The 20,553-nt window shown below is 43.0% G+C and overlaps 1 protein-coding gene across 1 annotated transcript in view; it reads right to left on the reverse strand.

The window, feature by feature from the left end:
* LOC122407894 (uncharacterized) overlaps positions 1 to 19,287 on the reverse strand; it is a 56,654-nt gene extending 37,367 nt beyond the window's left edge. Inside the window, exon 1 of the mRNA XM_043414368.1 lies at positions 19,172 to 19,287. The gene's annotated coding sequence lies outside the window, so the exon portion shown is untranslated. The remainder of the gene's footprint in view (positions 1 to 19,171) is intronic.
* Positions 19,288 to 20,553: the final 1,266 nt, after the last annotated feature.

The following is a 20,553-nucleotide window of genomic DNA, read 5'->3' on the forward strand; positions in this document are numbered from 1 at the left end:
GGATACTTTATTCAATGGGGTTAAATCGTTTATGAGTCTCAAATTGTGTACGTGACGATATCATCATTTGCTGCACCCTCTCACTCGCTCCGCGTGCATTTGTGCGTGCTACATCGATGAGGGAGCTCGCATGCCGGGGTAGTAAAAGTGAGTTTTGCATTAACACTTGACCCAGAGCGAGGGAAAAAGGGAGCACGTGTATTGCTAAAATGAAGTTTATCGTGGGCTATGCAATAATTTTATGGGCGAAGGAGCGAGGCACAAAAAAGGGGGGAAAGGAACAAGAGCGACGAGAACGTAAATGCAGATATCTCGTACATGCCTCCGGCTGCAAGATGAACATTCGACGTGCGCGCTTTGGTGTGTTCGTCGGTGGAGAAACGGGAGCGAGAAAGTACGAGACATTATTAAGGGATGATTAAGCGGTACGTTTTTGCATTACACGTTGCGAGAGAAACCATTTCGCCGCATATCCGTTAAGCCCGACGATCCCGGGTGAATTGCCAACGTTGCATTACGCGAAAAACGTTGCGTTCCGTATGAGCATGCTGGATGGATTTTCAGCTCAAGGGATTCGCGTCTCTTCTCTCTCCCGCGCGATGATGAAAGTGCGAAAGCCTGCGGGGGTTTGCTCCTTGATCGAGTCAAATATCGTATACAAGGTGCTCCACTCGGGGACGGAGTTTCCGGTCGAAATGCCTCGGCCCATTGAATTTCAAAAAACGCCCTTGCGAGCAGACACCCGTAAAAAGAGCGGGAGACTATTAGAGCAAACTGTCAAACTGGAAGAAAAAACATGCGAAAATTCCTCGCAGTTATTTCGCACCGAGGGCCCTCCAAAATCGTAAATTCATCAGACTGTAACGACCATTAAAAATTAATGTGAACGTAGCAGGCGATGATCTAATAAAAACATAATTTGGGCCTCCTCGAGACTTCGAATGGAGTCGTGAGCTCGGAACTCCAGTTAAGATAAACTGTGATGGGACACCCTGTATAAATATTCCCCCAAGATATACGTATACATCGTGCGAATAGCATGATTACAACACGCCGTTCGTACGAACTATTATGCCAAAGCATCATATGCCTTCTTCCTCCCTGGAGCATACGTTTAGCTCCGAGCTTTATCGCTCGCTCATTACTTAACGATCATTATTGCCGCGACTTTACGCGGCGTACCAGGCTTTCGCGTACTTATGACTTAAATTACGAGAGTACGAACCAATTTCCGGGAGGGCACGTATATACAAAGCACAAGGTGTACACACTAAACGAACGTAGATAAGCAATGAGAAGGGTGCCTATTAACGAGAGCTTATGGGAATCCAGCCTCGTACAGCGCCGGATCGCTCCCGATAGATGGAGTCATACACGTATGCAGATTTTTTTTTCAATTTTCTCCGTCAAAATGTAGCTCATCTGTATACACTTTTAAGGTCTTATACACTTGTGATGGGGGAAAAATCAAAGACTTTTTGTTAGATATTCTTCGACGAGTACAACGTCTGAAGAATATTCTCACCAAATTTCGTAAAGATCGGAGCATTAGATTCGTAGCTATGGGTTCGTCTAATACTTGAATCTTTGAACGGGATTATCTCAAAATCGTCTTTTTTGTAAAACACCTTTGGGCTGGAGACGATTACTAAAAGACTATTAATCCGATTCATACGAAATTTGTACCACTCATTTATTATAATAATAGCTAGGACCTGAACGAAGGATTTAGTATTTTGTTGGGGGGAAAAAAGTTGTAAGAAACAACCGAAAGTTTAAAACTGTCACCTTTCTTTTTAAATCAACATTTTTACAAATCCTTCGTCCAGGCCCAAGCTATTATTGTTATAAATAAGTCGTATAAATTTGGTGTGGATCGGATTAATAGTTTTTATTTATCACGTCCACCGCAGCTGATGCTCAAAAAGAGGTGCTACTGGAATACACCTGGAGTTGCGCCATTTTGAGAAATTTTTTTATGAAAAAAATTGTGCAAGTACACGAACACATGCACTAATGAATGTCGTTCACAGTCTTTCAATAAACATTTATTTTCTAGTAGAAAAAAAATCAAGAAAATCACCTTTTACCGCCCCATGCAAGTGTATGGCCTTAAAATTCTTTGAATATGTATAACTTTATAAAAGATCTCAAGCAAAAAACCAAATGTTCTGAAACCACACGGCGGGAAACTTTCAATTTCGTTCTCAAATCGCAAATGATAAAATAATTCGCTCTCTTCGTCGGTTCGTGCATGATTTTCCAGGTTGTTTTATTCAGCTTTTCCATCAGAAAAATGCGCCGTAACGATATCGCGTGACTCATACATCGCGAGCAACTCAGGAAAGGCATTCTCGTGTAAACTGCTTTTTCTTTCACATATTATGCACGAGTATCAACGTATATGCATGTGTGTATACCCCAAGCTGATCTATCCCGCTCCTCTGTATTAAAGGTACTTCGCGATCGTAATGCACACTCGAGCGCGATCGACTCGATATATTGATCGTTTCAATTACGTTATCGGTTTATAAACAAGGCCTCCTTTCACAGGGCGGAGAGATAGGATCTGTCTGCAACACACAAACACGCGCACACACATAGCTTAAATGCGTGTAATTGCGAGAGGTTGTAATCGATCGAGAGACTGCGGAGAGAAAGAGAAATTCCTTTTTTTCCTCATCCTCAAGGGGATCGATAAAGATCGTCTCGTCTCGAGTCCCGAATCTAATCGACTTTTATATACCTCTTACCATTATTCTCGAGCCCTCGCGATTGTTAACTCTATCGCAAAAGTTGAGAGCTCAAGATTTGCCAGTCTTTATTCGCCGCGCCCTTTTTTTATTCAAGGGAGTCGAAGATCCTGCGCGAGGAGTTGGAGATCGCAGGAGAAACAGAGAGAACGAGGGAGAGGAGCGAAAGAGAGTAGCAAAGAAGATCCTCCTCGGCACAACACAATTTCTCAGAGATGCACCGAGTTGGCAATTACTCGTTGGGGCCTACTCGCTGCTCGGTAAGTCGAGGCGGACCCGACCCTCGACCTACGGAGGCCTCGCTACGTCCGCTGCCACGGAGGCTCCGCCAGTAATCACGTGCTCTACCGTATACGTACCAGGCATTTTGTTCCATCCTCAGATCAACCTCCACTCTCTTTTCTTACCATGCGATCATTGCTATATACATATACATTGGACATACATAAATATAGTTTGGGTATAGTTGAACTTCCACTTCGGAGGCACGCGGTCAGACGTCGATTTTCCCCCTTTTCTATCCACTTCTCCGTCTCCTCATTTTCTTTTTATTTCTCCACGTTCCTCAAGGCAGAGGACTCCGCGGACTCCGTATAATTTTCTCTTTGGGAACTGAAAAAATAATAATGTGGCGCAAAAGGGTGAAGGCTCATCCGCGCAGCGGAGCGCTCGCTGGCTCCGCGGGACCTTTGGACGGCGAGTGTGACGCGAGGCATCCGCACGAGATTACTCGGCATGATCCGCAGGTCATCGCGGTCCCGAAGGGGGGCTCGGCGAGCGTTCGATGATTCTGCGCTGACTAAAAGTATCGATAATTAACGGATATCTTGTTTTTATAACTGGTACAGGAGTGTTGGTTACTACGAAGGTGAAGTTATTTACGCCTGTAACTCAGGCAATAAGCGACTCGGCGAAAACATTGAAAATTCGATAGTCGAATACGAAAAAGTTCTAAATAGAAAATTCAAGGCATACATTACTGATGTTGAGATTCGCAGTTTCCTCTCTCGCCAAGCGCGCGATCGTTTGCCATCATCTTCTCAGGTTTGTAATTATCGCGTTGCAAAAAGCCATCGTCGGATGTTCTTACATGGAAATTCCCAGGTGTAAAATGTAAGAGGGATGAGTCGATGGGAGGCCGGGGGGAAAGAGAGAGGCAGAAACATTGGGCAATAATCGTAAAATAGAGGTGAAGAGAAACGGATAAGCGCCGTACGATGAGCGTTTATTAACCGAGTATTCACAGGCAAAGTCTTCCGACATCCCCGTAATGTCTTCGGCCTCTCTCTTTCTCTCTCTCTCTCACACTCTTTCTCTCTTCCTTTCTTTGACTCTCGTACGCATACAAAGTAGAGAAAAACCACACGTGTCGTTCTGTCTGCGGCACGACCGTACTTTTGCCTCCCTTCTCATTTCTTAACGCGAGCGATTTCACGATTAGACTTACGCCTCCGAGCCAGCACACGCTCGGCACACGCGAGGTCGCACGTAACGTCAACTCTCAATCGTATACATATATACGTGTGATGTACCGTATTTAAATGTAATATACGCTCCTGCTATATGCTACTCTGTGGGAAAAAGTTTAATGCATCTTTATATATATTTTTTGCAAAGCTTCTCGAGCAGCAGAGTTGACTTCCTTATGGCCAATTGCAGGCCCACGGATCTGAGAACGAACTCGTTGCCTCCGGATAAACTAGTCTCTCTCTCTCTCTCTCTCCTTCGCTCTCGTGCACGTAAAAATTGGAACTTGAACGATTTCAACATTTTTTCCAACTCAACGTGATGCCGGTTTCCTTCGCTCGGATATAAACACGACCACAAATCACGAGCACCTTGAAAATCATTGCTTCGTTATTATTTCTTCATTGTATCAACATGTGCTCGAGCCTGAGTTGGGAAAACGTCGGAAATATTTCAGTTTTTCCTCTCAAAGCATTTGTATGCTTATCCCGGTCATTCTGAATGGGAATCTGTGATGGGGAAGAGCAGCGTGTCCCGTTGTTGACGTAGGATCACCGAACAGAGACGTTTGTTTTGTAGATGCGTGGTGACACACGTGACAAGGGCAATATTACCGAGCGAAAATATAAACTCAATGTACCGTGGGGTATTTGTGAAATTATGATGTCCCGTGGCACTGGAAAATTTATTTTTTCGTCTCTTCTCACTCCCTCGTCCCGGTAGTAAGCTCGTGGAAAAACTGTTACGTTCTCTCGGCCGAATGCTCGCCCCAAAAAGGGACAATAATGGATATTTATGAAGCGACTCGAACGTGAAACGATCGGAGTCGAATTGCCCTCTATTTTTTTCACAAAACCTTCATGCCCAGTTGCCTCAATATACGGAGAAAAAAAAGACACGAAGAGTGAAAAAAAATGAAAGATGAAGGCGGCTAAAGAAGGAAACGACGCAAATCCATTGCGTGCGTAATCGAGCCCACAGATTTCCAGAAAATATCTGTTAAATAAACAAGGATTTACGAAATAATTGCAAAGTTATTATCGAGCTGGTCAACGGGACGGGAAGAGAGTCTGAAAGGAAAAAATCGTCAAGAGTTTCTGACGTGTCTCGCGATGGACCACCTGCTCCAGACGAGGCTCTTTCACCTCCGTGATTCCTTCAGCTGCTGTCTCCACAAATAATATAATGGGGTCGTGATATAACGAGAATGTAATACTCAGCTCTCAATAATTCAGATCTTTTCAAGCGTAAGCAGCTCACAATTTAAACCTGTATTCAAGTCCCGTACACACTTTAAATGTAAAGTCGCGTTGGAAAATTGCTGCTTTCACATTGGAGTTCTAACTACCCTCGCGCTATGACGAATCCCGAATATTTCTCGACTTCCAAGTCCATTACGCAACGTCTCCGAGCGCATTAGCTTGAATTTCTCGCAAAATTCCTCTCGCCACAAAAAAATGCCAAAAATTGGAAAACCACCGAAAACGGTATTCCAAAAATTTCGCAATTTGCTTGTCTCGAACTTTGATGGCGCACCTTGCATCCGCATCGATGCAAAGCCAGCATTCTCTGGTAGCGAACAATCAATTACATTGGCCAATAATGAACAGCGTGCGAGACTTTACCAGGGAGAAGTTTGAGGAGAGCGGAGCCCCGGAGCCGTTATGAGACGCGAGGAATCTCTCGTTCATTTTTCTTGACCGGTTATTACGATCGAATTGGAGCGCACGAGAGTTCGACTTCCTCGTTCCTCCATACAAACGTTTTATACAGTCGGCGCATGTGTATTGAGCGATGGCATCGCTCGGGGCTCCGGTGCGATACTCTCCTCGTGAAATCCCATGCGCCTTCCACTCTCACATCGACATTAAAAGCTACGTGTACACGGATACCGCTCAACGTGCATCGCACTTTCGTTTCACTTTGAACTTCTTTCTCATGACTCGCGCGAGCCGGCCTCTCCCGGTCCCTCGAGGTTGGACGCTCTCGAGAAACAAATTTAGAGAGCGACTCCCAGTGTATGCATATATAGTTTATTATTTTTCTGTATATAATTCAATACTTAATCGAGGCTACGCGGTACGGAGCGGAGAGCAATCGATTAGCGTTACTGCAACGGAAAAGGTTCGGGCTCGCGTCCCGAAGAAGAGCTCTCGAAGCTTTCTTCCGCGCGCGAGACCTCACGTATATCTCACCGCGCGGGAAGGTCAATCAATATGGCTGGACGTGAATCGTGGCCGACTTGCTTTCGTGAGCGAGCACATGTACAAACGTGCACAAATCTTATTTCCTCAAATAAAAGGACGTAAGTGCAGGGATTCGAGGAGCCGGCTATTGCGAAGTTTAACTTTTCGATGGCAAGCCACCGATCCAGCGATGGGAGCGAGTGTATCGGACAGTCGCTCCGATCCTCGCGATGCCAAAACCAAAGGAAATCTCTCGCGTGGTCCCTCTTCGGAGTCTCTTCTTGCGGTCTTTCGATTAAAGAGAGCAAGAACGATATCGAGAATCTTGCCTTGTACGAGGTCAGACGAGCAATAATATCCTCCGGCAAGAATAAAATAGTATTTTCTTCTCTCTCTCCCTCCCTTCTTTACTCCCTTTTGTCTCCATCTTTATCCACTTTTATTTTCTCATCTCGCTCCTGCTCCTCTGACCGTATCAACGCGCCCCCATTACGCTCTCGCTTATAAATCACACCCCCGACGTAGCACGTTTTATTTCTTGCAATATTCTTTTCTCTTTGTTCTGATTTCGATGTGTGCTCACGGTGCTCCAGGGGATTTGCGCTTCGATTTAATGGACCTGTTGACGCTTTGGAGGGCAGTGGGTCATTGGTCCAAAAGTCGTTTTGCCTTGTTTCAACGCTGACGGTTTAATATTCAGGATTTAAATGATTAATCAATAAGTGACTGATATGCTTTAGCCTTTCTGCTGATTCTGCGAACAGATATTTCCTCCTTTGAGAAAAACAGTGTCGGTCGAGCTGGGCGCTGGGATTTTTGGCTTCCGCACTTCGACGTGGTCCTGCGGGCAGGACCTACTCCAAAGTTTGTCGGGTTGCATCCGTCCACGGCGCTCGCTCTTTTTCTTCCTGCACCACCTTTTGTACTTTGTCCTTGAGTTGTGAAAAAGCGCATGAAAAAGAAAATACAAAATTGTATAATCCGGTTCCAGAAATCCCGTCACGCACGAGCGGGACGAAAACCTCCGTGAGCGCATCGAAAATTATCAGCTATAAAATTTTAATTAAGCCTACTAATCTACCAGGCACTGCGCACTGGACCAACTCCTCGTGTAATTACGAAGTGGGCAAGAAAAAAAATGTAATTTTCACTCACCACTCACGCGCACGAGGGCACAAATTTGCGCAATTTTTTTTGCTTCCCCGCGTTCGCCCTTGCTTTTATGGACACAACAGGGGGGGAGGGGAGAGAGGGAGAGAGAAGGAGAGACGAAAAGGCTCTTTCCGAGAGAAAAAGGAGATTTACAGTTGTTAAAATTGTCTCGTAAAATTTCAATCACCATAAAAGTGTGGAATTTAATCGAGCTCTCCGCGGAGCGTACTATTTTTTTTACTCCCCAGCCACGCGTGAGACCTGAGAATTTGCCACTCCGAAAGTGATTTTTTCTCGGTTGGGACCGCATTAAATCTGGCGTATCTTTTAGTCCGCTTGCTCTCAGGGCCATCGGGGCAATTTATTGGGCCTGTAATTTAGATAGGAACATCAAAATCTTGTCGCGACCTCGTCAAAATTTATTGGCCACAGGAAACTGGTAATTTCGATGAAAAAATCTTGTTTTTCTCGATTCTCTGGGCTTCTCTGGCGTCACCAGGCACCTGCGCGCGCACGCGTGTCCCGCACGGAAATTCCTATCAGCATATTTGATTGCGTTTAACAAGAAGCATTAGAAAAAACAGAAAAACCAGAGTAGAAACGAGACGACGTGTTCCGTTGGCAAAGTGAGTACTCGACGTGTGTCCACGTCATTCATACTCGAGAGTCGTGTTACGAGAAAAAATGCGGAAATATTAAGATGGCGGTGTAACTCGAGAAGCGCAACGAACAACTCGGGACCGTAAACATGCGCGCGGCGCGCTCTAGCTCCGCACAGACTTTTGATTAATGTCTCTGAGCTCGAAGCTTTTGCGTGAGCGAGGAATACGAAACAGCGCGTAATCCGGGTCTCCGCACTCCCTGCATCCAACCATATTCGGATTACTCGTAAAACTGAGAACTCCCATGTGCTATGAACAACGCTACGCTCCTCTAGAGTGTTCTGGAATGAATAAACCGCGGCTCTAAATATTCCAGCAGGAACAAATCTTTCCTCAATTTATTCTTATTTAACCCGAACGAACTTTTATTTCTTTCGGTTAACGAACTTTCATTGAATTTCAATCGCATCAGGACATAATCAAAATTCTGGGATAAATTTTGCCATTTTTTTTTTGTAAAAAAAGAAAATTCAATTCGTTGATCAAGATCGTTGGCAAAATCTCATTCCGAGGTTTGTACCGACAAAGCTGAATATTACAAAAATCGACATCGATTTTTCAGTCTGGTGTTTACCGATGGGCTTGTCGGTAACGCGGCACCGCAAAAATTCTCGGCATTTCCGAACGGATGTGGCCTATCAGAAGAATTTGACTGTCGTCTGAGACCCGAGTTCAAGTGACTCGGGGAAAGAAATCGATGGACGCGAAGACTTTTTCGAAAGTATTTCTTCCCTTTTCACTGTATTCTGATTTTGTTTTATTCTTGTTTGAATGAATTCACTTTTCTCGCAGGTTCGGGGAGCCTCGGGGTGAACCCATGAACTTGGAGGCCGGATGACTCACAACAAGCCCCTGAACAATGAATGTTTTTCAGAATATTGTCAATCGGATCAAATCCGTCAACGAGGAAAGTCTCTGTACAAAAATAACTCAAAATCAGAGTTTTTTCCGACCGAGAACTTTGAGGTCGAATCCTCATGGATTTGACCTACAGAAAAAACGTTACGAAGCGTAACATCTTCGGCTTGTGCGCGACGTCCTCGAGAAAATCGTTTCACACTGCGAGCAGGCGCGACCGTTAGAATAAACCGCGAAAGTGGGAGCGCATCGTGTCCAGACAACTGGAAAGCTTTTTCCTCGAGCCGCAAGATTGTGGCGAAAGAGGGTTCAGCCGGGGGGTCAGGCAGGTGCTTGGGACGCGAGAAAGGAGGGTCACACGTCCGACACCCACGGTTATACGAGATGCGGATGCGAGTAGTGGGCTTGTACGAGTGATAATTTTCTCCCTTAAGGCGCAACGTGCGTGTACTCTTTATCGTTCGCTTCTCCCTTTCTTTTCCCTCCTCAGCGTCTCTCTCTTCCTCTTTGACTGTGGTTAAGGAGCGGAGTTAATGAGATTCCATGTACAGAAGAGAGCATCGCTAACGCGCCCACACAAAATTCTATCGTAGCTCACGCACGTACAATAACAATAAAATAATAAAGGCAATAAATTTATTAAGAATTTTAATTGAAACTGCGTGAATAAAATGAAAATGTTATTATTGTTGATGCAAGAATAACGAGAATAATAGTGATAAAATTTTGCTTATCTTTGCCGCGAATCGCTTACCGAGAAATGCCTTCGCGTAAATCGCCCTCGTGAAATTCCTCCGCGAGTGCAATTAAAACGAGCGACGAGACCGAACATCGCTGAAATTAGCATTTCAGCTCGTACTCGCTGCTTCTTCTTTTTTACGGGTTTGTTTCCCAGCCGCAAGGTCGCACCTAAACTCTCGGGGTAACGAGTCCTCCTCGATCGAACGTTAATTAGGAAAACTTCGTTTGATTCATTGCGTCGTTACTCACGCATTATTTACTTTATTGTAAGTATCATTATAATCGGCGTTTCTGTCATTCGTATACGAAATTCCTGCCGTGCCGGACGATCGATCCTCTGATTTTTTGTGTCTCTCCTTACTGCGCGGTCGCGGAATGAAAAGTTATGTATACCTGACAGCGCCAATAAATAAGAACGGCAGTAGAAAATCCTGAAACGTTAATAACGACGTAAATATACAGGCTCGCGGGAGACGAGCAAGTGTCAAGCTCCGAGTTTTTGCGCGTACGATATTTAAAATATATCTGAATATAGAATAAAAATATTCACGCCTCCGGGGCAGTGTTAAATATAAAAATAAAAAAACATTTCGACCGTATATAAATAATGAAAAATAAACGAATTATGTTTTCGGATAAGACGTAAAACCGGACTTTAGCCGCTGCAGATTATCTCCCTTTTCACTCGTAATCATTAGTCTTCGCTCTGTGGTAGACGAAGAGAACGAGAATGCGAATGAAAAATAAAAATATTTTGCGCGCGGAGAACGAACAGACGCAAACAGGTGGAGAGCTGCCACTGCTGCTGCTGCTGCTGCTGCTGCTGCTGCTGTGAATTTCGTTGCCCCGAGTAATGAATTAAATTAATATTAATCTAGAGCACAGTGAGATAGAGAAAGGAAGAAAGAGATGAAATGCTAACGAAATTCTTGACTGATCTGTACGACGGCTACTGTAATCTGCATAATGCCAGATTTCGAAGCTTTATTTTCTTACTTTTTCGTCGAGCTCTTTTCCATTCTTGATCCAACGAAATAAACTTTGGTCTTGTGAGGAAGACAGAGCACGTGCGGATTCAACGAAAAATCACACCTTTTTGTCATCTTTCTTAATTCCATATATTCCCGCTATTTTTAACGATCGCTCAAATTTTCATGCATCGCCAAACCAGCAGGAGATCAGTATAAAAAAATCTTTACGACTTTAATCCCGAGCAAATCTCTCAGTTTGAAGGATTTTTGGGTTTCGTTGATCCGACGAAACGATGCTGCGGATGCCCGAAATTTATCATTTTTTCAAGTTTTTATAAGATGTTATTGTGGTTCTGTTAAACTTTTTATATCATAAGCAAAATTTAGTTTTTATTTTTATTTAAGAAAATCAAAATTATAAGCAAAAAAATGAAATTCGTGCAAATTTACTTTTAATTTTATCGTTGATTCAATGAATTCTTTATTTTCAAGTGAATCCGAGTTTCTAGTTTGTTTTTTTGCTTTTGGAATTTAAAATGACTGTCGTTTCGTATTTTGAGTCTTATAATTACAAATGAATAATTACAACCATTGAGGGTTTAATTTCCGTGAAATGATTAGAAAAAATGCTCTCGAAAATCGTAATCGTCATGGTGAAAAGTTCGGGTCTCATGAGACAAAATTCACCGTGATATACTCTTCTTTTTTCACACGGAGATGAAATTAACGCTACGTTTCTATGGTATAAATTATCTTGTTGCTGTGTCAAGGTGTAACAATAGAAATGGATTAGATTTCTCCCACGATCTTCGACACAGTTTAACGCTAGAACCCATGAAAAATCGACGAGGGTGTCCCCCTCGACCAATCTTCTGGAGACGCGATGAAAATGATCGTCGGTGGTCCAGGGTCCCGATGGCTGTTATGCTCGATCGACTACAAAAGAGTCAAAAAGACTGTGCTATAAAACGTCACGCAAGTTCTTTTGACGTTCACAAGAACCGCCAATTTGGAGACCAAAATTTAATTAACGAGTATAAAAATCCTAAACGCTTTCAGGTGTGAAGGGAAAAGGTCGGTTGCCTGTCTGCAGAAACAAAATTGGCCAGTTCCTTTTCAGATATAAAGTGTAAAATCGAGGGTAAGACCGGTTTCCTCAAAAAAATCTTCGAGTTGATGGAAAGGCGTGGTAATTCCTGCTTAATCTTCCGCATCTATTCCACCTTAAAATCTTCTTTCGTTTATCACTTCTGCTAAAAATAATGTGGAATGTAAAAATATAACTGCAAATCGACGCTCCGAAAGGAATGAATGAAAATTCTTTGTGCCCTTAAATATTTTTCAGCAACCAAAGAATGTGTTTTTCATCTTCAAAATATTTAAAAATACCGAGACGACGAATACTCCCCCGAAAAAGCGTAGCTCGAACTTTGTAATCCACGATAAATTGGCATAATTGACGAAATCGTGAGAAGAATTTCATCTCGCGAGTTCGAGCCCTGAAATTCGATGGCTGTCCCCACGAGAGAAGAATCCAAAATGACCCTTTGATCATTTGCTTCTTCCGAGATGTACGTCGCAGCGAGAGAAATGGAAAGAATGGGAGGCGAATGAGAGGACCGCGGGAGAAAGAATTTTCAGACGAATGCACAGCCGTACATATTTCTGGTAAAAATGTACGGGGATTTCTGTAACTAAACATCCGGTCAATAAAAAAAAAAAAAAAACAAAATTGCCGCAAAAGTGATCGCCTTCGTACGAATTTTTCTGAGAATCCAAAAATAATAAAGCCCGCATTGGCCCTGAGTAATTCATCGTGAAATAATAATCACGACTTTCGCGTTGTGAAATGCAATTCGGAAAACGTCGAAAAAGCGAAGTTAGAGGAACGAGTAAAAGTGATTGAAGCTCTGTAAATTTCGAGTAGCAATAAAAATGTGTCGACTTTCACCAAAGGTTGGAGCAAATTATAGTAGTGAGAACATAAGTAGCCGCACAAGTTAAACGGCGCGTAATAAAAAAGCGGTGAGTCGAAGTCGTGGCTCCCGCGACAGTAAAATTGAGTGAAATTTTTTTCAGTGCGTTGCTCATTTGACGTGGAATGTCCCATGCGCGAGCGCACACAATTCACACACAAATGTGTATACGCACGGCGGCGAGTCGCGCGGTTCATCGCCGTCTTTGTTTCATCGTGCGCCGTGCGAAAGTTAGACTTATTATCCAATTACATCGATTTCAACGGGACAAACGAGCTTGCCGACTGCCAGATGTCACACATGAGAGAAGGACGAGGTGTCTGCGAGGGGTTTCTAGATGTATCAGGGCGGGCAGTCGACGCCGACGACACCGAGACGAAGGCGAAGACGTGCCAGCGTCGGGGAGAAAATTCCCGGATCTTGAGCGCGATAGACACGAAAATCGTTCTTTCGTCGTCTTACGCTGCGGAAATCTTACGAGCACAGCGGGTAAGAAAAAAAATGATTTAAGCATCTGACATCGAATGGTAAGTTAAAATTTTATGAACTGAGATGCATAAAGTGCATTATTCTATGGAGACCAACGAGAGAGCGAGTTCTCACATTGCATCGGAGTGGCTTCCATTGGAAAACTGATCCAATCGATCAGCAATAGAGTTGCAAAAGGACGGTTATTTTCATATCCGGTCAAAAGACACTAAAATGACCGTCATTTGACGGTCTTGTGACGTCATTGTTTTTAAAGCGTTTTTTCAAAGTCAAAATGACCGTCTTTTTGTTTAGCGTCAATTGACCGCGTCAAATGACGGAATTCGTCTACATAGTTGCAAAATGACCGTGATTTTTTGAATGGTCACGAATTGGTCACAAATTTTGCTAATTGTTTTGATTATAATTTTATTTGGGAATGCTTTTATTTCAGTCGCGCGTCACAACACAAGAATAACGTAATAATTGAATTTTTATTATTCAATATCAAATTTGCTTGACATATTTTATACATGTAATCAACTGCCAGTTTTCTTATATTATATTTCTGTATTCAATACATTTTCTTATAGTAAACTTACACACGCACATACTTTATGGCAATATAATAAATATATTTAATTATATTCTTGTTTCAATTTTTCTATTATTTCTTTCACTTACTTTATTAAGCCTTTGTTTAAACAAACCGTTGTTACAAACTCAAAATTCGATGCGAAACAAACGGCGGCCATTTTAATGAATCGGTCACAAATCGGTCATTTTTTAGACGGTCATAAGACGGTCAAATGACGCGGCTTCTGACGAACTAACAACTCTAATCAGCAACTGTCTATCGGAGATGAAATTCCCGATGATTTGTCTCTTGGACATCATCGCGTTTGTAGTCAATCCGAAAAATCAATTTCTCCTTGAACAATTATTCTTCGACAAAATAAATATGAACCCCCGGTCCGTGGCGATTTCAAATGAACTTTTGAATTGTATCGTAGTCAAAGCATCCATGATTACTGCAAGTTTCTTCCGAGAGAGAGAGAGAGAGAGAGAGAGAGAGAGAGAGAGAGAGAGAGAGAAGGGAACATTAGTCATCCTCACCGTGGACTGGGTCGAGCCGCACCGATCAAATCTTGACTCGAGGCCAAAGCACAGAACGCCTCGAGAGTCTTGAGGCTTCCTATCGTTTCTTTTGCATAACTATATAATGCGGGGCTAAACCGAAAAAGGGCCATTAAGAGATTCTTTGAACGTCGCGGCTTCCGTCTCATTCCTCTCTAGGCCCCTTTCCCGAAAATCTTTCCCTGCGGTCAAATAGATTACAAAATCTATATTATATTGTAAAACGACCGGAGTTTCTTACGTTTTTTTATTATTTATTTATCCGCGGCATGGCCAGCCTCGAGACTGCACATGCACAAAACGTGCCCGGGGGTGTGTGCGTGCAGCGTCTAAATTTAGTGACCACACCGCGCGTCAACTTTGCCATTCCCGCGTCCCCTCCCCTGCTCCCTCTCCGTTTCATGTATTTTTGATCTTCCAACAATTTATAAATTACATGAGAGAATGTGCAAGTTTCCTAATCGTCTCGCGCCTTTTGCGTGATTTCTAGCTCTCCGCGAAGCCTCCACGTATCTATGCACACATCCAAATGCACGCGCACATGCAAATCCACACATTTAAATGTCTACGTGATTCTCTAATAGCCGATATTACGAGACACGCGAAGGATCCTTGAAACGTAATGGTGAAACCTGCTCGAGGAGACGCCACACGACCACGTAGCCAAGACATATGCTTTCCAATTTCACGTCTTAATAACGCGTGCTGTTAGCAAATTATCACTCGTTTTTCTCCTAATTCACGCCGAATAACTTTGTGTCCAACAAATCGTCGACACACGCACGCTCCCTGCTCCTTTCTCTCGAGTGCTTTGACGCACTTTTGTGCGTCGATATTATTGAATGGAAAGTAAAAATGGTGCTCTAACCGCAGACGAGCGCTATTCCTCGAGGGCACTAAAATACACGAGGAATATCTGCGGTTCTTTTCAATCTCGCCGCTCGTAGGCGCTGCTTTATATTTATATACACGTACGTATCAATAAACGTATGAGTGATTCTCTGGAGTCTTTGAGCTCAGTGATGTTTCGCGGGCAGTTGAAAAGCGAGGGGTGATAGAATGAGCAAATTGCTCGGTAAGCTGCTCTCATTTAATAAGTATCCGAAAGCTTTCGGGCAATTTTTCGATGACGTTCAACCGCAACTACATCCGCGGAGTGCATGAAATGAGAGGCTCCAAAGTTGCATGCAAATTAAGGCATTATTTTGAACGCGACGAAATTATGATTTTCGGCTTCCCCAATGCGGGAAGGAACACGATCATTGATCATGCGAATAAATGGCATTGGACGTTGAACACTGGGTGACGGGGACGGGAATGTGATGGGGATTGAGCGAAGATTAAATTTAACGAGGCTAAAGTTTGCTCGGAATAGTCTCAAATGAATATTTGCAACAATAAGTGATGCTTCCAGTCTGTATAAATCGCTGGTTTAACGAGAATTACAAGGACCCCCATAAAATCGACATTCGTTAAGGAGCTTTTATCGCAAATAAGCTCTCCAAGTTGCTTCACAATGATTTCTCTCGTCGTTTTCACACAGTCCTCGTTTCACTTTATCTCCACTTATTTCACATAGGAATATCTCATCCGGAGGTGAGCTACGAAGACATATAACTGGGCGCAGACAGATGGATCGCATCCAAGAAATAGTGGAGAAAAGAGAAGACGAAGAGGAGGAGCGAGGGGGCGAGTGCAGAGGGAAGAACGCGAGAGAGGAGAAAAATGGAAGAAAATAAAGGCTTTCCTCCTAAACGTATAGAGTATAAAATGCACTTGTGATCTTCGCAAACTTCATCTCTTGTATCACCTCGACTTGCACGCCTGAAAGATCTTCCTCGGCGTAGATCCCGAGACTATAAACGAGAGAAAAGATCCCCTTCGCCGCGCGTATATCCTTGTCTCCCATGGCTCGTCCTGTTCTCGTGTGCAGCACAGTGGCTCTCGTGATATGCTGCGGGTGTGCTGAGAGTAGCGCAACAGCAGCTCCGCATCGCGGATAATGAGCCGACGTAAAACAGAAGCGAACGATCTTCACTGTGGCTCTTTCCACGTCAGTGAGATATTCCCCCCTCGTCCACAGGTGCAAACGAGACACCCTCAACGTTATACGGCGCCCTCGTGTTGTACAAAATGCTGATGCTTTTATCTCTGTCTCCCTCTCCTTCTCCTCTCCCCCCCCCCCCTTCCCGCGCCTCTCACTCCTGCACGCTCTTCCTTTCTGCAAACCCTAGTAAAAAATATAATCATCAATTGGTGCATTTTATACGCAATTCTTTCCAAGGTACAGGCCCGTTCACAAGAAATCGATGCTTAACAGAAATGGATTGGAAAAATCGGTTCGCTGAATTGGACCCTCAAAATTGGGCTTTTTGCGTCAAAGAAAATGGACTCGTTTCCCAAGTGTTTTGCATTCACATCTTTCGGATTTTTCCGGCCTGAAGTTCGGCGAAACGATTTTAATCGATGTGAAAATAACCGATTTTGGGCTTAACACGATCTTATAGCACTTGGAAGCCAAAAATGTGCCACGTCCTTGGACGAGTGGCTTGGGAATTTTCGTCGAAATGATCGATTCCCACCGAGTCCGATATTGCTCAATTTGGCTGAGGAACGAATGTGGAGTGACGGGTGAAAATATAATTTGAACGAGCTTCTACACCTACGAGGGCATATACAGATATAAAAGTGCAAGGAAGTATATTATAAGACAACGTCGATTTAGCCCGAGGACAAGAGAACGCTATGATATCAGGAATGGGCAGCCCGTATCTCTTCAAAATCAAAGATGCTGGGCGCGGTGCCTGAAGCAATCTCCGGGATGAGGGGGGGGGGGGAGAAAAAAGATATTCCGAAGAGGTTAACCGAACGAAGAACGACGAAAGACCGACGACGCGACCAACGTAGTGGAAAAGGGAAAGAGGGAGAAAGAGAAAGAATGGAAGAGAGGGAAGGACGCCTTGGGTTTCGGAAGGTGCCGCTGTTACCCTATGCATACAGATTTTGTACTGGCAACCAGAAGCATCTGAAGAGAAAAAGAGAGAACAGAGAGCGAGAGGGAGGGGGGAAGAACTTTAGGAGAAGGAGCGAATTTATTATATGAGCTAATTTAGCGTTGGCTGATGCGTATAAAACGAGAGGCCGCGAGAATGGAAGGAAGAGAGATAACATTTTGGCGAAGAAGTACCTTCTTCGAAAGATCAACAGAAAGTTCCTGTCTCGCTCTCCTCTCTATTTCTCCTCGTACCTTTCGACTTCCCCTGGCTTTTCGTACGCGGCAGTAAACACAAAATATTGGAGGGAACAACTTTAATTATAGTATTCGAAGGCAGTGAGATTTATAGATTTTCACAAAACTACTCCGCTCGATAATAAATTTCGCTTCGGTCCAGCTTCCTCGACTGTGGTTAACAGAGAAACGTTAGATAATCGTGAGATACCGAACATTAATGGACCGAAATTCGTTTTTATAAACTTGTCTCCATTAGATTCGCGAGAGTTTATTCGAAAAAATGAGAGCCCGCGGGGCTCCCGTTCGTCTAACGCTCTCTCATCAGTTTCATCTCCCCTCCCCCGTTTCTACGCTCTCAATCTCTCTTCCACGTAATTTTGAATTATTTAAGCCAGGAGGTTTTGCGGGCAAGCATTGCGTGCATTCCTGGGCTCACCGGAGCCGGAACACATTGCGTAATTGCGAGCGAGAGAGCGAGTGAAGCTCGAACACATTTTGCCAAGAGGATCTACGCTGTTGGATATGCACATATAGAAGCAACCCTTTGGACCAAACGAGCGCAGGGCATAAATTTTCCAGTTGCCCACTTCTTCGAGCCGTTTACTCTTTATCTCAGTTACTCTCTACCTCCGGTGCAATTAGCCGGAACTCCAGAGAGTTTCATTCGCTCGTGCTGAACGCATGCACCAACGTTCTGTGATCGTAACTCGCCTGTGTCTGTGTGCATAAAAGATCGACAAATCAAGCGGATCGAAAGGAGAATTCTTTTCGACGTTCGGCAACAATGACTGTGGCCCGAGCTTACTTGAATCTTGAAAACAGGATTTCATACACCATTTTTTCTTCTGGCCAAATATTAAACCGGTAACAGTTTGATAAATACGTAAAAAGAGGCAAACTTTTACAACGCCGACAATCAAACGGCCAAAACGCAATGTTGGCTTTTACGAGCAGTGCTTCTGCACGAGTCCCTTCAACGTACAAATGAATCTTCGTTTTTTACTGAGATTCAATCCTATTCGGGTTCATCAATTCTAATTCGGTTGATTGTTTCGTTTCAGCAGTTTTTTCAAGGGCTTGATTTGGGAGAAAACACATTTCAGGACCTTCTGCAGGTTTACTTCCAAGCGGATTCTAAGGAAATGTGATAATTTCCTGTTGGAGGCTGTGAAGTTGTGGTTTTCTAAACTTTTTTACAGCACTTTGGTAACTCAGTTTTAGCACTTCAGGTTATCGGTAATGTATAGGTTCATCCGGAAAAATTGCTTCTCGCTCAGCGATCGGTGCAGGAGTCAACGAGAGGCTGAGCAGCCACCCATCCGAGTAGTGTCTCCGCCCCCACTTGGGAGACTGTCGAAGGCCTACACCGACGCACACCCATCACTCGCTTATGAATATTTGAAAAATTGATTGGTGCTCTGAATTTTTTAATTGCATAGTAATAATGAAAAAAAAATTATTACAAATTCTGTGAATAAATTTTTTCCTAGATCTACAATACCGTAAATTCACAAGGACACTTTTTCGTAGATATTAATTTTCGTTGCATCGTTCAATCACTTACTCACCGTTATACGAGGAAGATTGATGGGCTTCGGTGTTTTGTTCACCCACCACGATTTTTTCTTTTCCATCCCGAGAGTTTATTTCACGATGAGTAATCTAAATCTTGTCAGGGAGGGAAGATCCGATTGACACCAGAGTTGAAGAGCGACTGGGGTCGTGAGATCTACCAGAAAAAAATGGCGGCCTTCCGCACGGGGTGTTCAGAAAGTATGAACTTCACTAACGTCACCAATATAATTGGATCTTTTTCTACTCGGCGCAACAGTGTATGCACCACGTATAAATAAACGGGAAGCAATTTAACATAATTCTCTCCACCCTCATGCGAACGTACGTTAAAAGTAACTTTTATAACTAATTTCGAATACTTATTTCCACATTATCATCAAGCATGACGTGTTTCATCCCTTTGTTTTTTCTTTATTCTCTTCGACTACCCCCAGTAAGAAAAAATGAGAATTTTTTTTCAATTACAATTTATAAACGGTTTTGTTTATTCATAAAGTTAATTGATTTCGGAGTTGTGGGCTTAAAATAGAAACTTCAGGCTAATACTATAGAATTCTTTACTATAGTCAAGGCTATAGTAAATTGGACTTTTATCATCTGTGAATCTTTTCTATGTATTGAAGTTGGACAATTTTTAAATTTAAATTGGAATTTAAAACTAAAAAAAATGTCCTGAGAACGTTAACAGCCAAGACGAAAAATTTGCACTCAATAAAATAACGTTTCGGTCGAACCGATGAAATCAAATGGACAAGCACGATCGGCACAGCCGGACGACAAAAAAGCGTCGTTGATCTAAGCGTCATTTATCGTTGTTTCAAACTGATTCGCATTGCCTCGACAGCAATGAGAGTTTAAACGATTCTTACTTTTATTGATGGCCCTGTGCCAAAATGAGTGCGCCAAACTCGCGTGGTATTGGAAACTATGAAAATATTTCCAAGTTTCAGAATTGACGTTAAAATGTAAGCACCTATTGAGAAAATTAGAAAAATTAGAAACTTCCGGGAAAGTTTTATGACGAAATGCATGAAGTCTCATTATTTTAATACCGAATCCAAGTTTTGATTTTCTTCATCTTTTTTGAATTTCTTACCAACCTTAAAAGATTTTTCTTTATTCAAAATTTATTTCAATGTCACTCCTCACATTTTTATGTGTCTTTCTTTGAAAATATTTTTTCCCCATTTTCTATTATTTTGTGATCATTTCGCGTACAAGGTTTTATTCATAACATTGGTCCGTCGTAATAAAGAATTTAGAATTTTGCAAACACAAAAGAATTTTGAGAGAACGGAAGACTTTGTGAGTGGAAGTTCCGGTTAATAGAAAAGCTCAAGAACGACTAGTGACACTCGTTCTTCGGGAAAATCTC

The sequence above is a fragment of the Venturia canescens genome, chromosome 3 (genome assembly GCF_019457755.1).
Source record: "Venturia canescens isolate UGA chromosome 3, ASM1945775v1, whole genome shotgun sequence".
Lineage (NCBI taxonomy): Eukaryota > Metazoa > Arthropoda > Insecta > Hymenoptera > Ichneumonidae > Venturia > Venturia canescens.